This window comes from Polypterus senegalus, chromosome 15, assembly GCF_016835505.1.
Source record: "Polypterus senegalus isolate Bchr_013 chromosome 15, ASM1683550v1, whole genome shotgun sequence".
Classification (NCBI taxonomy): Eukaryota; Metazoa; Chordata; class Cladistia; order Polypteriformes; family Polypteridae; genus Polypterus; species Polypterus senegalus.
The window spans coordinates 33,713,820-33,741,306 of NC_053168.1; the positions used below are offsets into that span (position 1 = coordinate 33,713,820).

The following is a 27,487-nucleotide window of genomic DNA, read 5'->3' on the forward strand; positions in this document are numbered from 1 at the left end:
CAACCCTGTTAATAGTCATTATGTTCCTGTATAAATCGTTGGTTGTTACAATAAAAAAATGTCAGTTAAATATATCATATAGGGGACACACACAGTGATATTTGAGAAGTGAAATGAAGTTTATTGGATTTACAGAAAGTGTGCAATAATTGTTCAAACAAAATCAGGCAGGTGCATAAATTTGGGCACCGTTGTCATTTTATTTATTCAAAAACTTTTAGAACTGATTATTGGAACTCAAATTGGCTTAGTAAGCTCAGTGACCCCTGACCTACATACACAGGTGAATCCTATAATGAGAAAGCGTATTTAAGGGGGTCAATTGTAAGTTTCCCTCCTCCTTTAATTTTCTCTGAAGAGTAGCAACATGGGGGTCACAAAACAACTCTCAAATGACCTGAAGACAAAGATTGTTCACCATCATGGTTTAGGGGAAGGATACAGAAAGCTGTCCCAGAGATTTAAGCTGTCTGTTTCCACAGTTAGGAACATATTGAGGAAATGGAAGACCACAGGCTCAGTTCAAGTTAAGGCTCGAAGTGGCAGACCAAGAAAGATTTCGGATAGACAGAAGCGACGAATGGTGAGAACAGTCAGAGTCAAACCACAGACCAGCACCAAAGACCTACAACATCAACCATTTGGCGCACTTTACACAAGGAGATGCTGTGTGCGAGAGTGATGCAGAGGAAGCCTTTTCTCCGCCCACAGCACAAACAGAGCCGCTTGAGGTCTGCTCAAGCACATTTGGACAAGCCAGCTTCATTTTGGAATAAGGTGCTGTGGACTGATGAAACTAAAATTGAGTTATTTGGGCATAACAAGGGGCGTTATGCAAGGAACACAGCATTCCAAGAAAAACACCTGCTACCTACAGTAAAATATGGTGGTGGTTCCATCATGCTGTGGGGCTGTGTGGCCAGTGCAGGGACTGGGAATCTTTTTCAAAGTTAAGGGACGCATGGATTCCACTGAGTATCAGCAGATTCTAGAGACCAATGTCCAGGAATCAGTGACAAAGCTGAAGCTGTGCCGGGGCTGGATCTTTCAACAAGACAACGACCCGAAACACTGCTCAAAATCCACTAAGGCATTCATGCAGAGGAACAAGTACAACTTCTGGAATGGCTATCTCAGTCCCCAGACCTGAATATAATCGAAAATCTGTGGTGTGAGTTAAAGAGAGCTGTCCATGCTCGGAAGCCATCAAACCTGAATGAACTGGAGATGTTTTGTAAAGAGGAATGGTCCAAAATACCTTCAACCACAATCCAGACTCTCATTGGAACCTACGGGAAGCGTTTAGAGGCTGTAATTTCTGCAAAAGGCGGATCTACTAAATATTGATTTAATTTCTTTTTTGTGGTGCCCAAATTTATGCACCTGCCTGAGTTTGTTTGAACAATTATTGCACACTTTCTGTAAATCCAATAAACTTCATTTCACTTCTCAAATATCACTGTGTGTGTGTCTCATATATGATATATTTAACTGACATTTTTTTATCGTAATAACCCAACGATTTATACAGGACAATAATGACTATTAACAAGGTTGCCCAAACTTTTGCATCCCACTGTATGTATGTGTTTTGTTTCCCAGTGTAATGTAATCTTGTAGCAGGGGTAACCTAGATGTCTGGGGGTTTTGGGTTGGTGGTCCCCCTTGAAAATTTTTACTGTTTTGATTAGATGACCATTTTAATTATTTTGGCGAGTTAATTTTTTTTTAAACGTTTTAATGTGAATATGTTTTTAAATGAGTGTTTGAGTATTTTGTTTAATACTAGTATTGGCAAATACCACGGAAAATTGATCATTCCTAATTTTAACAAGATTAAAGAATACACAAACTAATAAAAAAAAATTAGCACATAATACATAACCACGGAAAGGAATTTTCAATTAAAAAATACTTTCTCTGAATCAAGATGAAATAATTAAAATGACTCGATTAAGGCCAAAGCAATTGGTTGTCCTCTTCAGGATCAAAGTTACAGCATAATGTACTCATTGCACAATGTTTAGATTCACAACGGGCTTTGATTTGCATTTCCTTGTGCTCTCCTTGTCTGCTACGTCAATGATTCTGAGCATCTGGTGGTAGTGTTCTAATCTGAAGACAGGAGTTAAAACTGACCAATTACCCCCATGTTGCAGCTCCTGTCTTGTGAACTTGAGTACTGAAGTAACAACTTCTACCATTAATGAAGTCTTGAGACTGTAAATGCTTTCTCTATTCAGTTACAAAGTAACTATTTTTCTTGGAAACCTGGACTCGCCTTCCTGTCTGTCATGCAACTCAGTGACCCAATCTTGACAATATCTGTGCTAAAAAAAAAAGCGCGCTTCTTGAACTGCAAAAATGTTTGTTCATCGCAAAAAAAACTTTGAAAAGCACTATGAAACTTGAACAGTATAATATCTGCACACAACACAACTGCCTACGTGCACATTCAGTGTAGCACTGAAGTGTAATTTGGCAATACCTGTATGATGATCTGTCTACACTCTTGTCGAGACAGCCTGAGATTGGAAATTTCCCAACAGACCATCACTTTTGGTCTAACAAGAAAGAGACTGCCTGTTGCAGGGTTCCCGAGATTTGTCAAAAATATAGATGCAGCATTAAGTATTTTTGTTTTGCATTATTATCTTTGGTGGTCATTTTCAGGTTGAAAAAACATTAGTTATAGTGAAATTTTACATTTCATTAAAACTAAAGTCTTTAAACAAGATGCTGAATGAACATTTGTCTGTCCCACCAAAATTGTTACTTCGCTGTTTGCTATAACAGGATTCGACCAATATATGCGTTTGCAATGTAAAATTGTGTTGTCAAGTTAAGTGTTTTCTATAAATTTTTAAAAAATACATAGCCACTCCATGAGTGAGTGAGTTGATCAGTTTTACAGAGAGAGAGGTGTAGAGATTTAAAAAAAAAAAAAGTGTGCTGTATATATGAGGTAGCGTGTTACCTGCTTAGATGATTTTGATAAATGTCTGCACCTGGTTTCATGTTTGATGATAAACTGAATTTCCAAAAGCTTCCCTAAGGATTTTATTACCCCCTTTAGACTGAGAAGCACTATATGTGCTGAGGTTGTCTGCAGTTATTTTTTAGGCCAGACAAATTATATCTGTTGTTCACATCTTTGTATAGATAGAAGTGAAAGTATCAGACTTGTAGTCCAGTTGTACTAGCAACTGGATTGGAATTTAGTTTATTGTTGGTATTCTGTATGGCTCTAAGTAACCCAATGAAATCCAGTACTTTTATCTAGCTAATGATGAGGTTTAAATCCACACAGAGCATATAAATAAATATATAATACTAGCCAACCTGCGGCGTAGCATACGCTGCATATAATTATTTATTGATGAGTGAACACTTCCTGAACGACACAGTAGTCCAAATGGGGAGGGTTTGAGGATACAACTGTCAGTGAATGAAAAGATGGAACTCTGGAGAGAGCAACATACAATTGTCCATGAGTGAAAACAGGTTTTGGCAGATACAGGCATATTTTTTTGAAAGTTTGTCCTTGTGCCTTATTAATAGTCATTGAAAACGCCAATCTAACAGGAAATTGTCTGCGTGTAAAAGTAAAAGGCAAATTAGAATCTGATGGGGCAAGCATCTCCCCTTGGGTATATGCAGATGTCACGTTGTGCAAGAGGTTCCTCGTCTTCACCTACAAAGATAGCAGCAACATCAGTTTGACAGGACGGGCGTTATACCCTCTCATATCCATTTTTGAATTTTCCATGAATACTATTCGTACAGCAGCAACAGGGTTACTGTGAGTGATAATGTCATGCATTTGCATGTAAGACTTGGCGAAGGGATTAACCTGTCGTATCATTTTGTCTAGTCGTCTTTAAGAAGATGTAATTGTTGGCAAGCTTCTTAGAAAGGGAGGAGGGTTAGAGTGGTTGTTCGTGGCTCTTTCGTGCACAACCCATGGGCGGGGCTCTGTGAGCTGGCGGTCGTGACTCTCTGTCTTGCGTGCGGTGAAAAGTCAACGTGGCTCAGAGGTGCATGTGGACTTCTGCACAGACAAAAGCGACTGAGGCTGTGTTGGGTGAGTTGTTGCGTGCGGGCACATGAGCAGGCAGTGCACAGGCCTCAAGAGTGACGCAGGAGAACGGTTACAGTTGGCGTACGTGGCTCTGTCGTGCGTATCCCATGACGTGGTAGGAGGGTTAGAGTTGGTGGGCGGGGCTCTCTGTCTTGCTTGCGCTCACTGTCTTGCGTGTCCTTAATGAATTATATATATAGATAGCATTAAATCTGTGACATTGGTAAAGCAGCTAATTTGTAAGCAACAATTGTGGTTCTAAGTTATCCCAAATAACCAAAATAATAACACCAGCTATCATTATTTACCATTCAAGTTGCCTATTCTCTCTTTAAAACAGTTTAAACACCGCTCCGAGATTATCTATTTGCTTTTGATATCATAAGATTGTCCATTCGTTAAACACCCCTTTTTCTTTATTTATAATTTTAGAATAGGGTATGCAGCAATTGCAATAAAATCCAATTGAGTTTTATAATTTAGGATAATGTAATAATATTTCACCCATTCCTCAACTGTCCTTGAGTAACTGATTTTGGAAGGATTATGAACTTCTGAGTAAGGCAATATATTTGTTTTTTTCGTGTCTGAATACAGATTAAGTCTTTGAGTCACTGGTTTACCATGAATTTAAGCTTAATAAACCAATTATGAAATGATACTCCCATGTTGTATACAAAACTGAAAATTTGTCTTTGATTTAAAATGTTAATGTTAGGAGAATTCAGCCTGTTGTGTTGCAGTTGGCAAATATGGAAAGGAGTACTTTTGTTTAAAATTTATAGCCTCAATTGTGAGTTGGCATTTGTTTACTTTGAATATTTACCTTTTGGTTTTGTAGACTGAATTTCTCTTTCACAGTTATCTTGCTTGCATTTACTAACAAATCTCCAGAATTCTGTTACCTGCTTTATCTATTTTTCCCCTCCCCCAGTGTGGCTTTCATTTTTCTCTCTGGCTTTGGTGATCTAGATGCATATTCTGGAAAGTGCTTGTACTAAGTATTTTCTTTGTAACATATTACACTAATTACAAATGGGAAATGATGTACTGCTTTCTTTCATGGTCTGGAATATTAAATTTCTGTAACATGGTGGCCATTAATTGAATACTTCTATAAAATTTGATTATTTCAGTAGTTTTTTTACGACCTCTGCATCATAACACCAACTATCAAACAAACTAAAGATCTCCAGAAATCCACCTATTGTAAGGTTTTATCTTCTAAGTGTATGAATTGCATTTCAGTGAGTCAGAAACAGACCTGACAAGAAATCCATTAGTATTGCCTTCAAACCTGTAGATTCCATATCAAATGAAAGGTCAGAACCAACTTAGGTAAGAGAGGAGTACTATATGGAGAAAAATGGGCCAAAATAATAATATAGGCATTATTGGTAACATTTTTCACAATTTAGACCTTGTTTTTAACATTAGATGATTTTTGTTGAAGTAGATTTATGCATTGTGCATCACATCACTGAATTAGGTAGACAGAACTTTATTTGTACACGGGTGAAATTTTGCCTTTTTATGGAAACTATTTAAATAAATTGAACAAGTTCAGAAAAAGATAAAAGCCTTGTGAAATAATTACGCCATATTGCAGATATTTATGGTGTACCTTGTCTCTGGATTTCCAGTCTAGTCACCTCAGATTTGAATAAAAACATCTGGCCTCCAGTGTTGTCTTAGATCAGGTTGTTAAAGTTGGAAATGCTGCCTGTGTCGTCTTCACCAGCAAGTAGTTGTATAGCCATGGTTAGTAATATAAGAAAAGGAATGTTGGAAAGTATTAGTGTTCTACTCGCAAATTGTCAGTGAAGTGCATTTGTTTTGAGGATAGAAACATACTGGGGTAGAGCAATATAGCAAAAAAAAAAAACCCCTATTAAAATGTAAACCCACAATTCACTTTCAACTACTATTGAAGAACAAACACCACAATTAAGTAAGCTTGAACTTATTCTGCAGACTGAAAATGCTACTATATCCTTCCTATAAATACAAAACCATATTATTGTCATTTCTTTTTCTTTAAAACAAATAATTTAGCTTGCACATCAGCCAGCTTCTTTCCTCTGCAATAAATTCTGGAGCGAGTGGCCTGTAGAAGAGCCCCTTCCTCCAAGTGCACTCTGTCCACAGATTGTCCTTTATAGACAGCCTTCTCACTCTTGCCCCCATCATAGCCTAGTCACAGCTGCAGGCTAAGAAGGCATGATGGATAGATTTGGCGTCGTATTCCCCCTGCTCAAATCAAGGCACACTTTGCTCCTAATGTAATCGCCCTGTGTGACATGAGATATCAGCAGGTTGTGCGCCTTGTGTGTAGTTTGTTCATCTGATATTTCTTATCTGAAACAATTCCACACAATCAACTTATTAGTCTTTCTTTGGAACAAGCGTGTTCATAAGAGGAAAAATGTAATATTCATTGCATTCATATTTTAATGCCCTTTCCCTGGCGCAAAGAACACAACTGCACTGACCGGTCACTGTGCAGAAATCAAACTGGTTTACTTCTACTAATAAAAACACTCAACAAAACAATGCAATCTAACTATTTATAACCCTTTTGTTCTGGCCATGAGAAATACCATCACTTACTGTGTGTTCTTACAATTCCTTTTTATTTGCACTTTTAGCCCACTGTTATAGTCACTGCAGTCCATAGGAGCTTTGTGTGCCACTGTCCTATAGTCTCTGTTCAGCTCTGGCACAGCAAACCAATTCACAGTCCTGTACTCAGCCGAGCTTGTACTATTGACATCCTAACGGAAAAATGCGCCATTTCTGCTTACTGCCCTGTTTTTATTTCCAATCCCTGCCCCTCGGCACCTCTTTTGCTGATTTACTTCGTGACTTAGCTTGGTGACTGATTTAGCTTCGCTGTGCCTGCACCAGCTGGTTAAACTAAGGTGTTTACTTGACTGTTCAACAGTGCCGTTTGTTAAAAAACAAAAACAATTGTGATTTGAGATATTAGTTGGATTTAAGTGAAAAAAATCACCCAGCGCTGTACTAAGGTGTTTAAAGGTTTAAACGTGTGTCATCATCACTGGATTATCAGATACTGATAATGTCTACTATGAGACTATTTAAGGGTAACTGATCAAGAAATGAGTCTGAGCCAGCATGCTAAAAAAGGTGTAATCAATGGGTACTTAACCCATTGAATGACTTGCAGACTTGGGGCCAGTTTATACTTCACGCTCAGAAAACATACGTGCATCCACCATGGCTGCCTTACATTCCCAGCGTTCATTTGACGTGTCCTCTGAGCACATCCTCAGAAATTAAAGCAATGCTTGCACGAGATGCAGTACCAGCAAAAAATCGGTGGGCACAATCTGTTCAAGTTGGAACATGATGTCAGAATATCTGTTTACTATCAACATGCGACAGCAAGCTGCTTTGCAGATCCTACAGGATCAATATGTGTGCTTCAGTGTTTGAATGGTTTGATGCGGTGAAGTAAATAATCACACAGTGGAGGGAAAAAAAAAGTCCATTACTTGATTAAAGTGGAAAATTCAACTTCAGTCTTGTAGTTTATTTTGTCTTTAAAGTTGGAACATCGTAAACATCATCTTAAAACTAACCCACTTGTTAATTGCTATATGCTTCTAAGGCTTCCTCCTGTATTATATTATAGTACTAGAAAAATACCCGCACTTCGCAGCGGAGAAGTTAGTGTGTTAAAGAAGTTATGAAAAAGAAAAGGAAACATTTTGAAAATAACATAACATGATTGTCAATGTAATTGTTTTGTGAGTGTTATGAGTGTTGCTGTCATCAAGGATTTGATTATCATTATTTCTTTCAATCAGGTTCGTATTTGGAGGATGTGTTGTGTTCAAGTTACATTCCGTGTTTGTCAACCGTTGTAAAGATAACAGGTTTCATTCATCGAAGTGTTCACTACCCAAATTGGTACTTGTGAATCTAAGATGTTTAACGGGCATTGCCGGTATTAACTTGTGGATTTGCCTGCAAATATTTAGTAGCAGCGTGTCTATGAACTTAATTTAAACTTAAGCTTTACACCTTGCTTTCCTATTGATATGTCTACAAAGGCTTGTTCAGATTCAGAAGGTTGTTCCTTTCTTACTGCATCAATAAACTGCTCGTCTTCCTCTTTATCTGAGACATCACACAATGCATGCATGGATTTACCTTTCCCAGTCCTGCAAAGTCGGTTCACGTGAGCCGCTCGGAGTACATGCATCGAAGCTTCTCAGCTGTGCTTGTGCTATCTCATGCGATCTTGCGATGTCCATGGCTTTATTTAATGTTAGCTAAGACCCGGCACTTAAAAGTTTCTCTCGCACTTTTGCTGAGTTTGTGCCAAACACAATTCTATCCCTGACCATCTCATCTTCGTTTGCATAAGCAAAGCCCTTCACCAGCAACATTAACTCCGTGACAAAGTGCTAAGTCTCGTTTATACCTTGCGTCCTCTCATTAAACTTGCATCTCGCGAATATCGTATTCATCTTAGGCATGACAAACACCAGCGGCAGCGTGTCTATGAACCTAATTTAAAGTTAAGCTTTACACCTTGCTTTCCTATTTGTTTGCATAAGCACAGTTCTTCACCAGCAATTTTAACTCCGTTACAAAGTAATCCAAAGTCTCGTTTATACCCTGCGTCTTCTCATTAAACTTGTATCTCACGAATATTGTATTCGTCATAGGCATGACAAACGCCAGCAGCACCCTGTCTATGAACTTAATTTAAACTTAAGGTTTACACCGTGCTTTGTTTCCGTAGTAGCTGCACTTATGAATATGCTTGTATGCATCACTCACTTCATATTCTTTTGCTGCCTTCTCAAATGTGTAATGTGTTTTTTGAGCAGGTTTCATTCTTCGAAGTGATCACTACCCAAATCGGTACTCGTGAGTCTAAGATGTTTAACAGGTATTCCTGGTATTAAGTTGTGGATTTGCCTGTGAATATTTAGCGGCAGCACGTTTATGAACGTAATTTAAACTAGAGCTTTACACCTTGCTTTCCTATTAATATGTGTACAAAGGCTTGCTCAGCGTCAGAGGGTTGTTCGTTTCCTACTGCATCAATAAGCACCTCGTCTTCCTCTTTATCTGAGACATCACACACTGCATGCACGGGTTTATCTTTCCCAGTCCTGCAAAGTCAGTTCACGTGAGCCGCTCAGAGTACATGCATTGAAGGTTCTCAGCTGTGCTTGTGCTATCTCATGCGATCTTGCGATGTCCATGGCTTTAACGTTAGCTCAGACCCGGCACTTAAAAGTTTCTCTCGCACTTTTGCTGAGTTTGTGCCAAACACTATTCTATCCCTGACTATCTCATCTTTCATTTGCATAAGCACAGTCCTTCACCCGTGAATATTTAGCGGCAGCATGTCTATTGGATTGCTGCTGATGGACGGCCTTACATGGGCAGGCACTCAATTATGTGGGAGGCGTGATAAGGGATGCAACTCCGCCTCACACGGCGTCCGAGCTGCGGGCTATGGCTGTATATATGTACGTAAGTAGGTTCCAGTTATGACCGTTACGCGTAGAATTTCGAAATGAAACCTGCCTAACTTTTGTAAGTAAGCTATTAGGAATGTGCCTGCCAAATTCTACCTACACGGGAAGTTTTAGAATTAGTGATCAGTCCAGTCAGTCAGTGCTTTGCCTTTTAGTAGTATAGATGATATTATCAGTAGCAGATTACCCAGTGGCTTCGCTCACTGAGTGGAAGGGAAAAATATGTGGCTCTCATGAGGCAACGGCATTAATGCCATCTGAACAACACATCCCACGTGATTCAAATTTAACCCTATGTGCTTGGCAGTACTAGCACATGATGTCCATTTTTCCTATTGTAACTTTTGGATGTAGACAATAATCTCTTTCAATGTTATAATTGAATCCCTCCATATACAGACGCCTGTGTGACGTGGTAGTCTGTGAATACTGCATCCGTCGAATTCGATTCTGTTTAGCACGTTGTTCGGGTGTTTGTGAGGCCCTCAATTGTGATCGTCGTATACATTGATCAGCGAGCCTTCTCTCTCGATCTGCTCCTGTCTCACTTGGTCTGTGTAACCTGACTGTTGCAGGCTGCTTCTGTCTCACTTTGTGTAACCTGACTCCTGTGGTCATACATAAACACTTGTTCGGGTGTTTGTGAGGCCGTCAATTGTGATTGTCATATACGTTGATCAGCGAGCCTTGTCTTACTTTCTCTGTATAACCTGACTGTTGTAGCGAGCCTTCTCTCTCCATCTGCTTCTGTCTCACTTTCTCTGTGTAACCTGACTGTTGTGGTCGTACGTAATTTCTGTTTCAAGCGCGAGTGCATTATAATATGTTCTGTGGTCATACATAATTTCTGTTTCAAACGCGAAAAGAATTTGATAGATACGTAATATTATAAAGATTTCTATTTGTGGAGTACAACCAAGGATGTATTCATTTTTCCCACCCTTAATTTTACCCTTGTCCCATTTCCATATTTTGTAGATATCAATAAGATGCTTCTGCATTTTAAGTGAATGTTAACTGTTATTTTTTTCTGTGAATTGTAATTGTCATAATTTAGGCAAAAGGCATATTTCCATCTTCAAAGAGGACCATAATTTAAAAACTAATTCTGCACCAACAGTTTGTTAATATCATTGTTACAAACACTAATAAATATAAGGATAGAAAAAAAAATTCAAATGCATCTATTCAAGGAACATACCAAAAAATATTTAGGAGACAGGATAGCTGCTACTTTCAAAAAAGGAGTGTACTTTATATAAATAAATGATTTCCAGTGGTTCAAGATATACAAATGAAATGAAAAAAATAAAATTATTCTACAAAAATGATGAAAAGATCAAAAGTCTGAATAAATGTATATATAGATATAAGAAAAATGACAACACATACGAAACTAATAACCAGTAAATTAGCCATGTAAATGAATACAACATTGGATATGATACATTTATCAGAAAGATATGAAAATAAATGCATGGAATGCATTTGCAGTTTATAGAAAAATTACACCTTGTAGAAAAATCTTTCAAATTAATCAGGGGTTACAGTGAATTAGAATTGAACATGTTCTTTGGCATAGACTGTGTGGAAAATCTTCAAAACACTTGAATGGGATTTAGCTGTCAGTGCATCTGAGAAAGGGCCCACACTTTTCAAGGCATCAATATGAAATTGTAGCTCCTATGGATGTAGCTCCTAGTCTATCCTAAATCCAGAATGAACTAAAAGGCTTCATTGACTTGGTGTGAGAGTAATATGTTGGTATGAGAGTAATATGCTGTATGCAGCTGGGTAGAAATACAATATATAGTGTGGCTGACCATATCCGTTTTGTGTTTTGGACTTGATAGTTCATGCATGATGATAGTTGACTGGGAGTTATTGCGTGTGTCCCCCAACCCACACACAAAGTAATCATGACAAAGTTGACCAATATATGCACATAACCTTTGAACCAACATACAATATCTTACATGATTCTCCAGACCATGCCATCAGCATTGATGACTTTTGACAGTGGACTCTAGAGGAACCCATTTCCATTCATTCTGCTGATCCACCATTGGCCATCACTTTATCCTGATCAGAAACAAAGTTCATCTTTTTTTTTTTTTTCTTTTTTTTTATGCTGACATGTCAGAAGTAGTCAATTACTTTAGAATTTTTGAAGTACATGTTAAAACAATGCAAATGGCCTTCCCTTTTTATGAAATCATAATTTTCTGTGTTAATAATTGTAGTTTAGACACCACATTCTAACTTTGTAAGCAGAGATTTTGAAATTGATGATTTAAATGCATAATGTTATGAGAACCAAGTCTGGTACAAGACTTCAAGCACAAGTTGGAGATCAACTGTAGGACTGGTTTGTTGGCAGACTCTTGAGGATGTTCATTAACAGAGAAGTGGGATAGAAAGGGGGGTGAAATGTGCTATGAAGTGGGTCTGGCTGTAAGTTTTACTAATGAAGATGATTAACCAGCTATTCAAAATTACCAAAAAGCTGATCATGAAGTCTAAAAATAAACTAGTAAAATATGTATTTTTTTTTCTTCTCTGAATTCACTGTCGTATCTTCTGTATTTGGTTTGTTCAATGCTATATACCCTGCCGTTCGTTCTTATATTCTGTAAGTGCCTTGAGCATGGGAAAGGTGCAATATAAGTGTATTATTATTATTATGTATCTTTGCATAGTGCATCTGGAGTAACTCAATACCAAAATATGCACAGGTTAAACTCTTTTACAATCGAATGTCACCTTTTGCCTTTGAGTAAGAGTTTCTAAATTAGAATTATATTCAAATAGCAATATTTGATCTAACTGCACTATTTTACATTTTTTTTTATTAGTTGTGCTTGTGTTTGTTAATATTTACCAATGAAATAGGACTAGCCTTTACTACTGTAATTATTCATTAACAGAGACTATGTCCTGTATGCTCCTGTGTCATTCAGCTGCCTTATTTAGTTTCATTATGTTTGCATTATTTCATTTGTAAAAATTGACTGCTTTGCTTTCAAAAACACTAGGCATTCCACAAATTCATTGTATCATAATTCATTTGCAATGAAGTATGTTTTGTCAGCCCCACTAACTGCATAGCTCAGCAATTCTTTGATGTCACAAATACACAAGATACCTTGAAATTGGAGAGGTCTTCCTTGTGCTTCAGATTGTCATTTTTGAGCTGACCCACGTGTGGCCAGCAAGGAAGTTGTTAAAGAAATAGTTTATAGGTTTCTTCTGTTTATTTCTGAATAAATCGGCTAATTCAGTTAATGTCATGATTTTATTTATTTTTTTATTTTTTATATATAATTCCTACAGCTGTTAGGGTCTCTGCCTGTGTAGATCCTCCTCAGTCTTCTCACGTCAGAGTTTTATACTATTATCAAACAGATGTGGATATTCGGTTAATTGACAATTTCAAATTCCTCTTGTATACATAAATTTGCATATGTGCGCCTTGTGATGGAGTCACACCCTGACCAATCCCTACCTTAAATCCAGTAATCCCCATAACCCTGGGACAGAGTGGTAGCTCTGAGGCTAAGGATCTGCGCTGGTATCTCGAAGGTTCGAATCCCCGTCACTGCCAAAAGATCTTGCTCTGCTGCGTCCTTGAGCAAGGGCCCTTAACCTTCAATTGCTCCAGGGGAGCTGTACAATGGCTGACCCTGTGCTCTGACCCCAAGGGGTATGCGAAAACGAACAAATTCCTAATACGAGAAATTGCATAAGGCTAAATAAAAACCAAAAACAAAAAAAAAAAAAAAAACACTTGAGGCTACGTAGCTGATTAGAAAAAAAAAACTCGGTGAAAGTATTGAAAGACATCTTCAGCCTTGCCCATTACACTCAGCAGATTAATATGATGGTGGTGTTCTCTTATCAGAGCGATGCATGGTGTTTAAAAGCCTGCAATCCATCGCTTAATCATTTCTAAAGTATGAAAAAGTGCATGTCAAAAAGAATGCAATGTATTGCTGTTTGGGGAGCATCATGTGCACATCATGTGTTTTTATTGCTAAATTGGAATTTTTTTTTTCATGCCTTGCATGACCAGCAGATCTTTCTCACTTAAATTTAAACTGTGTCCTGAAACTCGGATCCTTAAAAAAGAACATCTGTTCATTGTCACTGGTAATTTACTTGGGGAAAAAAAGTTTTACTGGTGAAGACTCGATACAGTGTGCTACGCTAATGGCCCCTTCCCTTAATTGTAGTACCCTCATGTCATTGTTTTACAGCATTAGGGCAGTTTTGACAAGAATCGGACTCCTTGCTCAAAAAACTCGATCCTTTTCACCTAAATTCTCCAAAAATAATAAGCTTGAGTACTGCTGTCAACTGCACTACTCGGTAATTGAGTGTACTGTGTCTATAGTTCTCTGTGAAGAGTATTAAATCTAATTGTGATATTTGCTAATGTTTCAATCTGTTTCTGTGTGGTGTTGAATTCTGAGGCATGTTGTATAGCTTAAGAATATCTTGGGGTAAAATTTGATAATTTCTGAAAACTTTGTCAACAGAAATTTAGTTTTTGTTTATCCATATATTTTCAAATAAGGGACTGTTTATTAGTATTTATTATGCAAGGCAACTTACAATGCAATTTTAGGGGCATCAGAAAGCAAGATCCTCTAAGAAATAGTACAAATGAAAAATGTGTGTGGTTCCTGAAATAACCCTTCTGGGCAGTAGAATCCACTATTTGATGAAAATACTGCTTTTGTGTATTGACACCAGTGCAGGGTTGTGGCTCATGATTAGCCATTGTCCACACATATAAATGGATTAGGATATCTTTCTGACATTCATCGTGCTGTTTTGGCACATAAATATAATTGACGTAGTCCATTATTTGAATTCATCACATGTTGATGCATCACGTTTTTGCTGTCTTTCAAGTGATCAACCTGGCAGTGCCTAGTTCACACCTGCAGGTCCTTCATGTTAAAGAGTACAAACATCTGAAGTATGGGAATACTTCAAGCTAAAGCCAAATACTGTGTTCTCTGCACACTGTAAATGTGAAATGGTGTATCATAGCAGCTCTACAGCTATGCAGGAGCATGTAAGATGTATGCATTCTAGAGTTTTCTATGAAGACGCCGCTAAGACAGCATCATAAGTTCTAACATTCTACAGTCATTTTCTTGAGTGCTAGCGCTGAGTAACTTTTTTTTTTTAAAGAACACTTATAATTGGTTAAATTATTTAAAACTAATGTACGGTGTTTCAGAAATAGTGTATAATAAGGAGTTCTTAATCTGAAGTGTTTGATAAGCTGTGTCACTTAAACTGATCTCTGCACTAATGTCGGGTTGCTAAAAAGACTGTTTGCATGTTATTGAAATGTGATTCAGACAAACGCCATTGTTACTTGACCTTGTGTTTTGCGCTTATGTTGTACTTCTATGCAGATTTGATCTGTAACATCTGATTCAAGCTGCACTACTTTTGTTATCAAACATTTATTTGTGATCTGAAATTATTTTTGATTTGGAAAGATAGATAGATACTTTATTAATCCCAAGGGGGAATTCACATTATCCAGCAGCAGTATACTGATACAAAGAAACAATATTAAATTAAATAGTAATAAAAATGAAAAAAAAAAAATGAAAAAAATAAAAATAAAATTAATGTTAGCATTTACTCCCCCGGGTGGAATTGAAGAGTCGCATAGTGTGGGGAGGAGCGATCTCCTCAGTCTGTCAGTGGAGCAGGACAGTGACAAAAGTCTGTCACTGAAGCTACTCCTCTGCCTGGAGATGACACTGTTCAGTGGATGCAGTGGATTATTCATGATTGACAGGAGTTTGCTTAGTGCCCGTCTCTCTGCCACAGATGTTAAACTGTCCAACTTTACTCCTACAATAGAGCCTGCCTTCTTAACAAGTTTGTCCAGGCCTGAGGCGTCTTTCATCTTTATGCTGCCACCCCAGCACACCACGCGTAGAAGAGGGCACTCGCCACAACCGTCTGGTAGAACATCTGCAGCATCTTACTGCAGATGTTGAAGGATGCCAACCTTCTCAGAAAGTATAGTCTGCTCTGACCTTTCTCACATAGAGCATCAGTATTGGTAGTCCAGTCCAATTTGTCATCCAGCTGCACTCCCAGATATTTAAAGGTCTGCACCCTCTGCACACAGTCACCTCTGATGATCACAAGGTCCATGAGGGGCCTAGGCCTCCTAAAATCCACCACCAGCTCCTTGGTCTTGTTGGTTTTAAGGTGTAAGTGGTTTGAGTCGCACCATTTAACAAAGTCTTTGATTAACTTTCTGTACTCCTCCTCCTGCCCACACCTGATGCAGCCCACAATAGCAGTGTCATCAGCGAACATTTGCACGTGGCAGGACTCCGAGTCATATTGGAAGTCTGATGTATATAGATTGAACAGGACCAGAGAAAGTACAGTCCCCTGCGGCGCCCCTGTATTGCTGAACACAATGTCAGACCTGCAGTTCCCAAGACGCACATATTGAGGTCTGTCTGTAAGATAGTCCACGATCCATGCCACCAGGTGTGAGTCTACTCCCATCTCAGTCAGCTTATCCCTAAGGAGCAGAGGTTGGATGGTGTTGAAGGCGCTAGAGAAGTCCAAAAACATAATTCTTACAGCACCACTGCCTCTGTCCAGGTGGGAGAGGGATCAGTGTAGCATATAGATGATGGCATCCTCCGCTCCCACCTTCTCCTGGTATGCGAACTGCAGAGGGTCGAGGGTGAGACGGACCTGTGGCCTCAGGTGGTGTAGCAGCAGCCGCTCCATGGTCTTCATCAGATGTGACGTCGGAGCAACAGGCCGGAAGTCATTCAGCTCACTAGGACGTGATACCTTTGGGACAGGAGTGATACAAGATGTTTTCCAAAGCCTTGGGACTCTCTCCTGTTCCAGGCTCAGGTTGAAGATGCGCTGTAGAGTTTGAGTTTGTAGGGCTTTTTGCACTTTGTTACACAATACAGTGTTGACATTCTAATGGTAATTTTTTTTTTTTTTTTTAAGTTTGCTTTTTGATAATTGTTAGATTTTTAACTGAGTAATCCAAAATTATTGGCCGACAACTTTATGTTGTGCCTCTTTAATCTATTTAAAGGACTCAGAACCACAGGATGGCTCGTGTTACGTGTGTGCTGTTTACTTCCTTCATCTATATATCATTCACTCTATTATTTAAAAAAAAAAATATTGGAAAGGGAGACGAGATGTGATCATCTCAGAAGACAGTTTGATGTCCCGCAAGACAAGGCAGTGAGACAACATTTAAAACAAGTTCACGGACATCTAGCTTAGCAATTGTTGGAATGCTTTTGGCAGACACACTTCATGTGCTCCCGGCTCTTAAAACAGCGACAAGCAACAAGCAGAACATGCAGCTCGCCAGCAGCAACAAGCCAGAAGGTTATACGACTACTACTCCTTATCATGCGTGCAGCCAAACCCCTTCACAACGCGAAAGGCAGAGACACATAGTGGCAAAAGTACAGCTGCTGTACAGGCTTTTAAATGATTGACATGCAGAGCGACAAGCAGAATATGCAGCTTGAAGCAGCAGCAACAAGCCAGCAGGATGATCCAACCCCCATTCACGACGCGAGCAGAGTTATACGTCCTGCAAGAAAGATATTTAACCACACTCAGATCCGGAAATAAAGGATAAATACAGTATTGCTTTTACAAAAGTTTTAAAGTAAAAATGTAATTAATGCATATGTAGTAATTCCCATGAAAATAACAATCTCTTTTAAATTGTATATTTGGTAAACCAAACCCGGGTGTAGACGAACGAGGCGAGCAGGGGGCAGAGTCCCCTAGTTTTGTATAATATAACCATTCCATAATATGCAATTAATCCCATCAGCCTTACAGATGTTTTTGTAGATGCTACAAGTTATTAGAAGATTGGTTAACAAATTAAAAAAAATAATCGCTAGACTAATTTAAAAAGTAGTTGTCAGGTGAATGAATCTCTAGTTTTGTTTTAGCCTCCTTTAGAATTAGATCTGAGTGAAATTGTCTGAGTGTAGGTTTTTTACTAATTATGAAACATTTTCACTTTACCAACAGTGAAGACTTTGATGGAATACATATTCAGCACCCAAAATGAAGTAAATTTGAAAGATATACGAGGCGATTGTAGTGAAATTTTGTAGTGTTTACATTCCAGACCGCAATATCAGCATTGATGAAAGTATCATGGCTTATAAGTGCAGACTGTCCATGGATACAATACATTGCGTCAAAAAGAGCAAGAATTGACATAAAGCTTTACGAGCTTTGTGAATCTAAAACGGGATACATTTGGAATTTGGTTCTGTACATAGGGAAAGGGACAATGTTTGATCCGAAATACAATCGGTACGGCATTGCTGTACCATTGTTGCCGATTTTGATAGTTGCTCTGCTCACTGTGTAACCGTGAACAATTTTTATACTTCATCAGAGCTATTTGACATCTTACTGCAAAGAAAGACTGACGCATATGGAACAGTGCACCCTAAGTGTTGTGGCTTATAATAAATATCTGCTTGGCAGGTTGCTTTTAATAATTTTTCTCTCATTCTTTTAAAATATCCATAAGTATATGTTTAGAATGTTATAAAGATGGCTTTATTGTTGAGAAGACTGAAAGTTGTTTAAATGGCTTTTACAGAAATATACAAGGTCAGTTTTCAGGTAAGCAAGGGTTTTTTTCTTTTAAATTGTGACACAATTTTCTTGGAAGTACAAAGCCAGAAAATTCCAATGAAATTGTTAAGGAGCTTTTCTTGTCCTGCCTATGATTAACCATGTGTGGGGTGCTCCCCAAGGGCATTGCCCAATTGCTCAAACAGACGGAAAGTGAAACAAGTCTGTATTAGCAGACATTTGTTGCTCATTCCATTGTAAAACACCTTCAGAGGACATAAGTGTCAACTGACTACTTTTGATATCCCGGACAGTTTTGGTAATTTTAAAAATACCAGCCAGACCACAGTTTGAAGTCCTAAAATGAGGAAGTCATCAGGATGAGGAGTTCAATGTCTGGTCACCTTTCATCTATTCATTGATGTATTTATTATTTTTTGAAAGTGATATCAATAAATCAATGTTGAATGTACAGTATAGTGAAAAGATTTACTTGCGTCTGTGATTCTAAAACCCCCTTAATCTAACAACGCCGTGAGCCTGACTCAATTTCCTTTTAAAGGGGAAGCAGGAATTCGGTCAGGAGTGAAAAGGTACTGGAGGTGGTCGTGAAAGAAAGTGGTTGGGAGTAGACGGGATGGAATTTTGTCAGGACTGGTCAGGCACGAGACAGGGAGGTGGACTATGGCCTCATTGTGAGACAATCCAAGCCAAACCCCCAAACCATTACATCCACTTTCGTGGGCATTAGACACCTAACTGGAAAATTCAAAAGGAAACCAAAGCTTGTAGTAAGATAGTATAGCGTGTGATTATGCAGTGAATACATCTGTTGAAATGTACAGTTGTGCGATGCACCAGGTAGTCATATATTTATCCGTTTATATGCTTCAATACTGTTTCAGTAACAATACTGAGGTCTGAAAGCTGGTATTGCTACCAAAGTCAAAATTTTATTACTGATCCAACATTAGTACCGTACATGTGTTCAAGTATATGTATATATAAAATGTACCTAGCTTTTGCTATTTTTTTGGTAGCAGTTATCTCAAATCCAATCATTAAAGTCAATATCCTTGCAAAAAGTAAGTTAAAAGTACTTTTCTGCTTGTGCGTGTGAAATTACTCTCTCCTCAAAAAAGTGACCCTTTTATTTTTCATCACAATTTCTGGAGCAAACAATGACCCAATAGTTTCCTTTCTAGTCTGTCCCAACCAGATCTCCACTATCATGAAATGGGCGAAGTTCAGTAAAATTAACACACTATTTATCATATGAAAAAATAGTATGCACACGCAATTTTTGTTTTGACTAAAAATTATTACCCCTCACAAGAGGTGCACTTTCTTGCTGCTTTGATATTTGTATTTTGTTTTCTCTGTATTCACCCCCTCTGCAGTTCTCTTCAGATTTTGGCTCTGATTTAGAGGGTAACAATGAGGTGAGAAATTGAGAGCAAAATTAAACATTAAAAGCTAGTACAAACAGGGTAATACATTTTTGAACTACACACCGTCGACACTCCTAGATCTAACGTGATCAGAATTTCATACTTCAGTCCTTGTTAGTGCTATTTATGAATTCTTGTTTTAGTCAGAACATTCTGTATAGAACCAGATAGATGTAGATACAGAATTGTGTATATATACACACTCAGACTCTACCTGTCAAACGTTTTAGAACACCTCAGTTTTTCTTGAAATTTAATTAGCTGAAATATAATGAATGATAGTGAGAAAATAAGCGCTAAACTGCTAGAGGTTTAAATTTCATGTTTAGGCTAGCAGAAACTGGAAAAATTTGAATATTACAAATGAAAAGTCTTGTACGAAAAATTAGATCAAATAACCATGCATAAACACACAAGGTTTCACACACTAACACTCAAGTTTTTATCTTTAATCACAGACAATCAGGAAATGCACACGCTGACCTGTATACAGTTACTCCGGTGATGTCACACTCTGTACATCCCAGAGTTATTCTCGGTATGATCACCAAGGTAACTACAAAACCAGTGAAAAGTTTTATAACACCTCCGTGTTTCCAGTTTTTCTTCAGATTTAATCAGTTAAAATGCAATGAATGACCTAAAATGTTGAAAAGGTAAACAATAAACTGCCAGAGTTAAATTTTAAGTTTAGGTTAGCAAAAACTGAAAAAAAGGAACTTTCAAAATATCACACATGGGCATTCTTCAGAGAATAATGAATAGGTTACAACCTATAGATGTTCTGCAGCAATTAAAGTGAGCCTTGCAAGTTGAAGCAAACAGTTTGCACAGGTGTCCCAATGTCTAATTATTTAAAAACCCTCTGTCTTAAAGCAGAGTTGGAGCAGACTGTCTTACTGCACTCTCTGAAGAACTACTTGGACAATATTCCACTGTAGAATGTTGTAAATTCCAGTGATAAAGGCAATACAACTAGTTAACAAATGAAATGAAACAGAGCATTATTACTGTTTGACGTGAAGGCTTTTCATTTATGTTGTGTTGGAGTACTGTGGTGTCTTACGCAATCCAAAGACAATTGGAAACTGAAAGAAACTCTGATGGGAAGAGACTTGGCAGATCCAAAGTCACAACCCAATCACAATACAAGTTTCTGAGGGTCACCAGCTTATATAATGGGATATTCACAACACAACAGCTTCAAGCACATCTTAACAGTGGTCGAATAAAGCAATTTGAAGCGGAGACTTTGTGCTGCAGGTTTGGTAGGTCGAGTAGCAGTAAGAAAGCCATTCCTTAAAGAACAAAATAGGGACACGAAATACTGGCTGTGCACTGCTACAGATTGAAAGAAAGTCTTATGGACCAATGAATCAAAATTTGCGTGCCGTTGAGTTGGTGAAAGGATAGTTTCTCAGTGTGTGACAGCAACCAATTAATTAAAAAAAAAAAAAGTATAAACTGTGATGGTCTGAGGTTCTTTTGCTGGAGTAGAGTTAGTGACTTGCATGGAGTGACTGGCATTCTGGATATAAAGGGTTACCACAGTCCGGCAGTTCTATTTGCAAAAGTTGGCTACTTGGATGAAGGAAAGATTTGAAAAAATTTTCTGCACTTAATGATTCCTTGACATTTTTTTCTTCTTGACATTATTTGTTCTGTGACTTGATCTCTTGAAACATTAAGACAATAAACTGTAGGCTTATCCATATAAATTGAAAAAAACTGAAGTTTTTAAATCTTTTGACTGTCTGTCTGTGTGTGTATGTATGTACTGAATGCGTTTGTGTGTGTGTGTATAGATATATATAAAATACACACACGTGTAAAATATACATTTTTTGTTTATTTTTTAAAGTCCGTTTTGCTCACAGAATGCCACGGATGTTCATCAGGATTTTACTATAGCCAGCGTCTAATTTTAAAGTGTAAATTATGCCATTTAATTGAAATTCTCTTCCTGTCACTGTTTCTAGCAGTGTTCATTTTACGTTTTTGGGGAACTATTCAGTGTATTCCATGGATAGAAGAGTATTACAACCTACCATCATATTTTGTTTTTTTTCCTCTACGACTCCATTTTGAAGGCAGTTACAGGTGAAAATGGTACTTTTTTGAAAAACTTGACAGCAGTGAATATCTTTCTCATTTTTGAACAATGGTTAAAGTTGTACTATAGTTAATTTCATGAGATTGCAGTCAAATAGCAGAGTCCTGTAATTATTTAACTTGGTAAATGTCAAGTATTGACCTTAAGTTGAGAAGCTGGTTGAAATGAAAACTGGCAATCACTGTATCCCTCAAGAACTAGGACTGAATACTACTGATACAGCGAATTAGTTGCATTTTTTTTTTTGTTTATTATGTAGGTTTAGATGTTTCGCTTATCGCTTTCTTGTCGAGAATAAGTACCTATCTTTTGAACTAATTGTATGTATATATTTTGTTTTCTTCGCAGGTCTTCCAATTTGTGCTTTCCCAACGACTCCTGCCAAACCATTGCCTCGGTTTTGATAATATACACAGCTGTAACTGACTGGCACCATAGGAGGTAGTATTTATTTGACTTATTTAAGTGTTAACTGGTAACAAGCATGCATTTCTTTATCTTGCAGAACTGCTTCTTTACAGTTAGTGACGAATGTTTATTTACAATCAGGGAGTGAAAATGTGCTAGACTTTTTGACAAAACCTACTGAGTGTGTCTATATGTGCATTAATAACTTGGTTATTCACAGAAACTTGTTTTAAAAAATGCCATGTTTTAACCCTTATTCTAATTAGAAAAAACAGGATATTATGTGAGAAACTGGGTTAACGCACATACATTTTCCATAAGAAACCTGGTTATATGGGAATATAATCCAGTTGGCCATGACTAGAGTTGCAACCCCCATATCCACCCTCGCATGTGTTAATATGGCAACTTCAGTGGCCTCGAAGCCTTCAGTAGTTTGCTTAATTAACAGAGTGGGCAGCCGGATTGGTGCCAAGAATTACTTTGGCTTTGTAGTAAATGGGGATGGAAAACCATGAGATAATGAGCAAACATATATGGAAGATTTATCACTGCACATTACCAACTAAAGGGGCTAAAACAATCAATTTAGTCAAACACTTGAAGATAGTGATGCTCAAAGGCTCTCGGCAGGGAAGTCCCTCTTGTTGTCTGGGGTATATGCCCCTGAACTTGCAAAAAATATTTGGAAGTTACTAAGACAATGTAGTTATACAAAAATGCAGTGTGCTTTGTTTGCCTTTATGGAAAATCTTCAAATGTGTCAGTAGTTTGCTTGTGTTACTTTTCTGAATAGTTGTTTACAAAAGACTACATTAATGTTTTTTTTTTTACTTGAATGTTTAGTTTGTATTAAAATTTTATGCACATGTATACAAAAGATTACAATAATTTTTTGTTAGGATTTAATGACATTGTACTATCTCATTGTTCTACCTCGGTAACAGTATTTGTTTTCATCAATGTAAAAAGGGAAAAAAAACTGTGGACTGGTTTTAAACATCTTTACTATTTATTTACAGGACTTTACTCTTTTACAGGAGATTGCACTACTTTAAGTATTTGCATTTATAAATATTTCTATATTTTCTCAACAAAGATTTTAATGCATACAGATTTTTTTAATAAGTTTTATTAGCACTGGATTTAAGTTTGAAATCTTGGTATTAAGACAATCCTAAACAAATGTAAAATATTGAATTTAGTGCATTCCAAAACTGATTGATATAAAATGATTTGAGTAAATGAATGGTTTCGGAGCAAGCAAATATTTACATTTTCATAGCTTGTTATGTTTATTTTTTTTTTTTGGGTTATACTTTAGTTTTTTCTGTTTTCGGTATCTGGGTATTATGATACACTTCCCCCTGGTGGTAATTTGTTACTGTACTTCTAATCTTTGCTAAAATTTGACTTTTAATATTTGCTGTAAATGATCTATCCATCTAGCTGAAAAGTCTGATATGTGCCCTTGTGTGTGTGTGTGAGAGAGAGATGTATGTATATCCATCCATACCAGGGTGATGAGACGTGATTATCTTGGAAGACACTTAAAAGACCTGCGAGATGAAAGAGACTGGCCACGGAGCGTTTCGCGGGGACCATAAACATGATACTTGGTTCTAAGAGATTGTCCCAGGAGTGTCTTGCGGGGACGTGGAACATGAGATTCTTGCAAGACACGCCCTACTTACAGCCAGTATCAAATAAGCACGGGCAGCAAAACACTCAGTCGTGTAAAGGCACGTAGCACACACAGATCCTGTACTCTCAGCTCATAAACAACGTAAAAGGACAATACGTTCTAGATGAAACGTCAACGACTAAGCAAAGAAGAGCAGAGTGGAGAAAAGAGACCAAAAAGCGTTGGAGAGAAAAAAGGCAGATAAGAGATTATGAAAACAGTGGAATTCAAAAGGCTCGAAAAAACAATGGCGCAATACACCTGCAGAGAAAGGTAAAGGATATGAAAGTAGTAAAATTCAAAGGTATTGTAGCGCCCCAGCCAGGTTGAAGCCTTTTATTCTATTTTTTTTAAGAGACTGTTGAGTCCGATTGAGGGAGGGCAGAGTACAGCACGGAAGACTGATAATGAGGTATTGACTGATGCAGTTTTTGAGACCCGAGGGAGGGGAGTTTGGAGAAGGTGCTAGAAGGTTGTATTTGGGTTACGAAGTCGGCGATTGTTTCAAGTAAAACTTTTCTGAGACATTATTACATCTGTTTTTTTGCGACTTCTCTTTTCGAGCCGGACATGGAAGTCGCTACAGTATCAAAAAAAAATAGTAAAGATCGCATTAGTGCAAACAAAAGGAAATAAATCATCAGGACCAGGTGTAATTGGGGAAAAAATAGCAGGACAAAACGAGGTCAGAAATAAAAGGCAAAGAGTAGAAAACAAAGTAAAAGTCATAAAGAGGTTCAAAAACAAGAGGGCGAAACACATGCAGAGCAGGTTAGAGATAATGAAAACAGTGGATTTCAAAAGACACAAAAAACATAGGTGCAATATACATACATAGCAAGTTACAGAATTTAAAAGCAGAAAAATTTGAAAGTATCATAAAAAGAAAGATCGCATTAGCACTAAAAAAAAGAAACTATTACTCGGTGAAATAATGGAAAGGCGAATAGAGATTGAATATATGGACATAGGTGATATGTCAGAAGTATGGAAATATTGTAAGGCTTTGAAGTTTTAAGTCAGAGTCTTGGATCGTCTAATTCTTGTTGCCATCAGGGAAAAGTAGTGTTTCTACACAATGAGGAGGCGTATTCAAGAGAATTAAAATATTTGATATTTGGGGAAAGTGAAATCCTCTGTCAATCATTTCCCAACCCGCTATATCTGAAAACAGGGTAACATGGAGGTGGGGGCGGAGGCATGGGGTTCTGCTGGAGCCAATCCCAGCCAGCATAGGGGGCAAGTCAGAAAGAAACCCTGGGCAGGGCGTCAGCCCACCGCAGAATCCACAAACACTACAGGCAAAATATGCGAGTCTACAATAATCTTTTTGCCTTTGCATCATTCAATGCACAAAATGTAGATTTACACAATAATGGACCATATGCTATGAGAATCTGTGGCCCCGCAACAGTTAAAGCAAAGACAAGTTTAATTTCAAAGAAAACACAATTCGGTCAGGTGTATATTTATGATCATGGAGAATCGATGCAAATTTTAACAGGTGACAAGAAAGATAATGTATATATTCCGCGAATAACATTAGACACCAAAAGGGATCTTGATATGCCATTTGTTCTAAAATGTTTACAGTTTCCCGTGAGAATAGCTTTTGCTATGACAATTAAATCGCAGGCACAAACTTTAGAAAAAGTCGGATTATTAGAGAAAAAGAAACAATATTCACTCACGGGCAGTTATATGTTGCGTTGTCACAACGTATCTCCAAAAACGGAATCAAAAAGCAAAGTGATCTTGAAGAAAAGGTAATTCCAAATATTGTTTTTAATGAAGCTTCAAAGTAAAAGTGCAAATACTGAAATTTAAACCGTTCCAAAGAAAAAAATAAAAGCTTTTAAAATTGTATATCCGATAAACCAAACACAGGGGTTGGCGAGCAAAACGAGCATGGGGCAGAGCCCCCTAGTGTGTGTGCATAGGAATTGTGTTTTATATTTGACCATGCCTTAAATCTTGTGTTATCAGTGTTAAATCATATTTTACTTCAGTTGTACAAGTGTAGATGCATACTGGAGCTCACATGGACTAGCTGCATCATAATTTGATATGGCAACTACTTTGTACCAGACTGCAGGTCCTTACAATGGTTGATCAAAATGGACAATTTTGTTCTTGAAATAACTTTCTCCTTAATACAAAATATTTATTATGATGTACCTGAATAAGGTGCCTTCACCTTAGACCCCAAACCCAGCATAAAACTGTGTAACACCTTCTGTCCAGTAATATTGTAACATTTGGTTACAGGCTTGCAAAAGGTGTGTGTTTTTAAAAAAAAAGATATAGACTGCATTAGTGCTGGGCGGTATACCGGTTCATACCGAAAACCGTTTATTTTTTTTATGATATGGATTTTTCTTATACCGCAACACCGGTTTAAATTGCCTAAGCGGCGTTGAATGTGGCCTTGGGAAACTGTTCAAGTGGGGACCTTTTTCACTGCTACACTGCTAAACACAGATTTGTTGCACTAGGGCTCTTTTTCACTGCTACACCACCAAATAGTGGGCGGTAGCATAGTATGCCGCGGTGAAAATGGACAGAGAGCATTCTGAAACTGAACTAAAAGTAAAGTTGAACATGATGAACAGAAGAACTTTTGCCGAAAAAAAGGAGTCACGTCCGTCGCCTGGCGATAACTTTAGTTTTAAAAGATCAGATGTGTAAATACTGTTTCTATACTACTGGATAATACTGCAAGCCTAGTATTTGTTTTATTTGTTTTCAGTACAGTGTAATGTACCTGGGTACTGTGTAATAGTGTGACAACATATTGACTTTATTCTCGTAATTTGTCATTAAAGTAGACCATCGTAAACTGTCTGCTTCCCACAGCCCGGCTGGACGAGTCTTCAGCCCCACCCAGAAGTGCAATTAGGACCAGGTGGTTAATCACCTGGAACGCTTCCTGGTGGGCTATAAAAGGGCCCAGCCACCACCACTCGAAGAGCCAGAGTTGGGAGGAAGGAGACGAAGCTTGAGGAGGAGTGGTGGTAAAGAAAGGGAGAGAACCGTTTTGTGCTGGTGTTTTGGGGACTGTGTTTGGGCTGTGTGGCACGGGGAAGACGTGTCCCACAGCCGAAGAAAAATAAAGTATTTGTGTTTTTTATACGTGCCTCTGTGCCGGGTCAGGTGCCTATATAGCGCCTTTGTTACTTATATATATATATATATATACACACACACATACACACACACAGTGGTGTGAAAAACTATTTGCCCCCTTCCTGATTTCTTATTCTTTTGCATGTTTGTCACACAAAATGTTTCTGATCATCAAACACATTTAACCATTAGTCAAATATAACACAAGTAAACACAAAATGCAGTTTTTAAATGATGGTTTTTATTTAGGGAGAAAAAAAAAATTCAAACCTACATGGCCCTGTGTGAAAAAGTAATTGCCCCTTGTTAAAAAATAAACAAGTTTAATTTCCGTAGCCACCCCCAGGCCTGATTACTGCCACGCCTGTTTCAATCAAGAAATCACTTAAATAGGAGCTGCCTGACACAGAGAAGTAGACCAAAATCACCTCAAAAGCAAGACATCATGCCAAG

At 37.8% G+C, this 27,487-nt stretch overlaps 1 protein-coding gene across 3 annotated transcripts in view; it reads left to right on the top strand.

Moving 5' to 3' along the window:
* Nucleotides 1–27,487, top strand: part of zgc:86598 (STKc_CK2_alpha domain-containing protein) — a 65,869-nt gene that overhangs the window by 10,873 nt on the left and 27,509 nt on the right. For all 3 annotated transcript variants that reach the window (XM_039736231.1, XM_039736232.1, XM_039736233.1), the window contains exon 2: nucleotides 22,165–22,257. The gene's annotated coding sequence lies outside the window, so the exon portion shown is untranslated. The remainder of the gene's footprint in view (nucleotides 1–22,164; nucleotides 22,258–27,487) is intronic.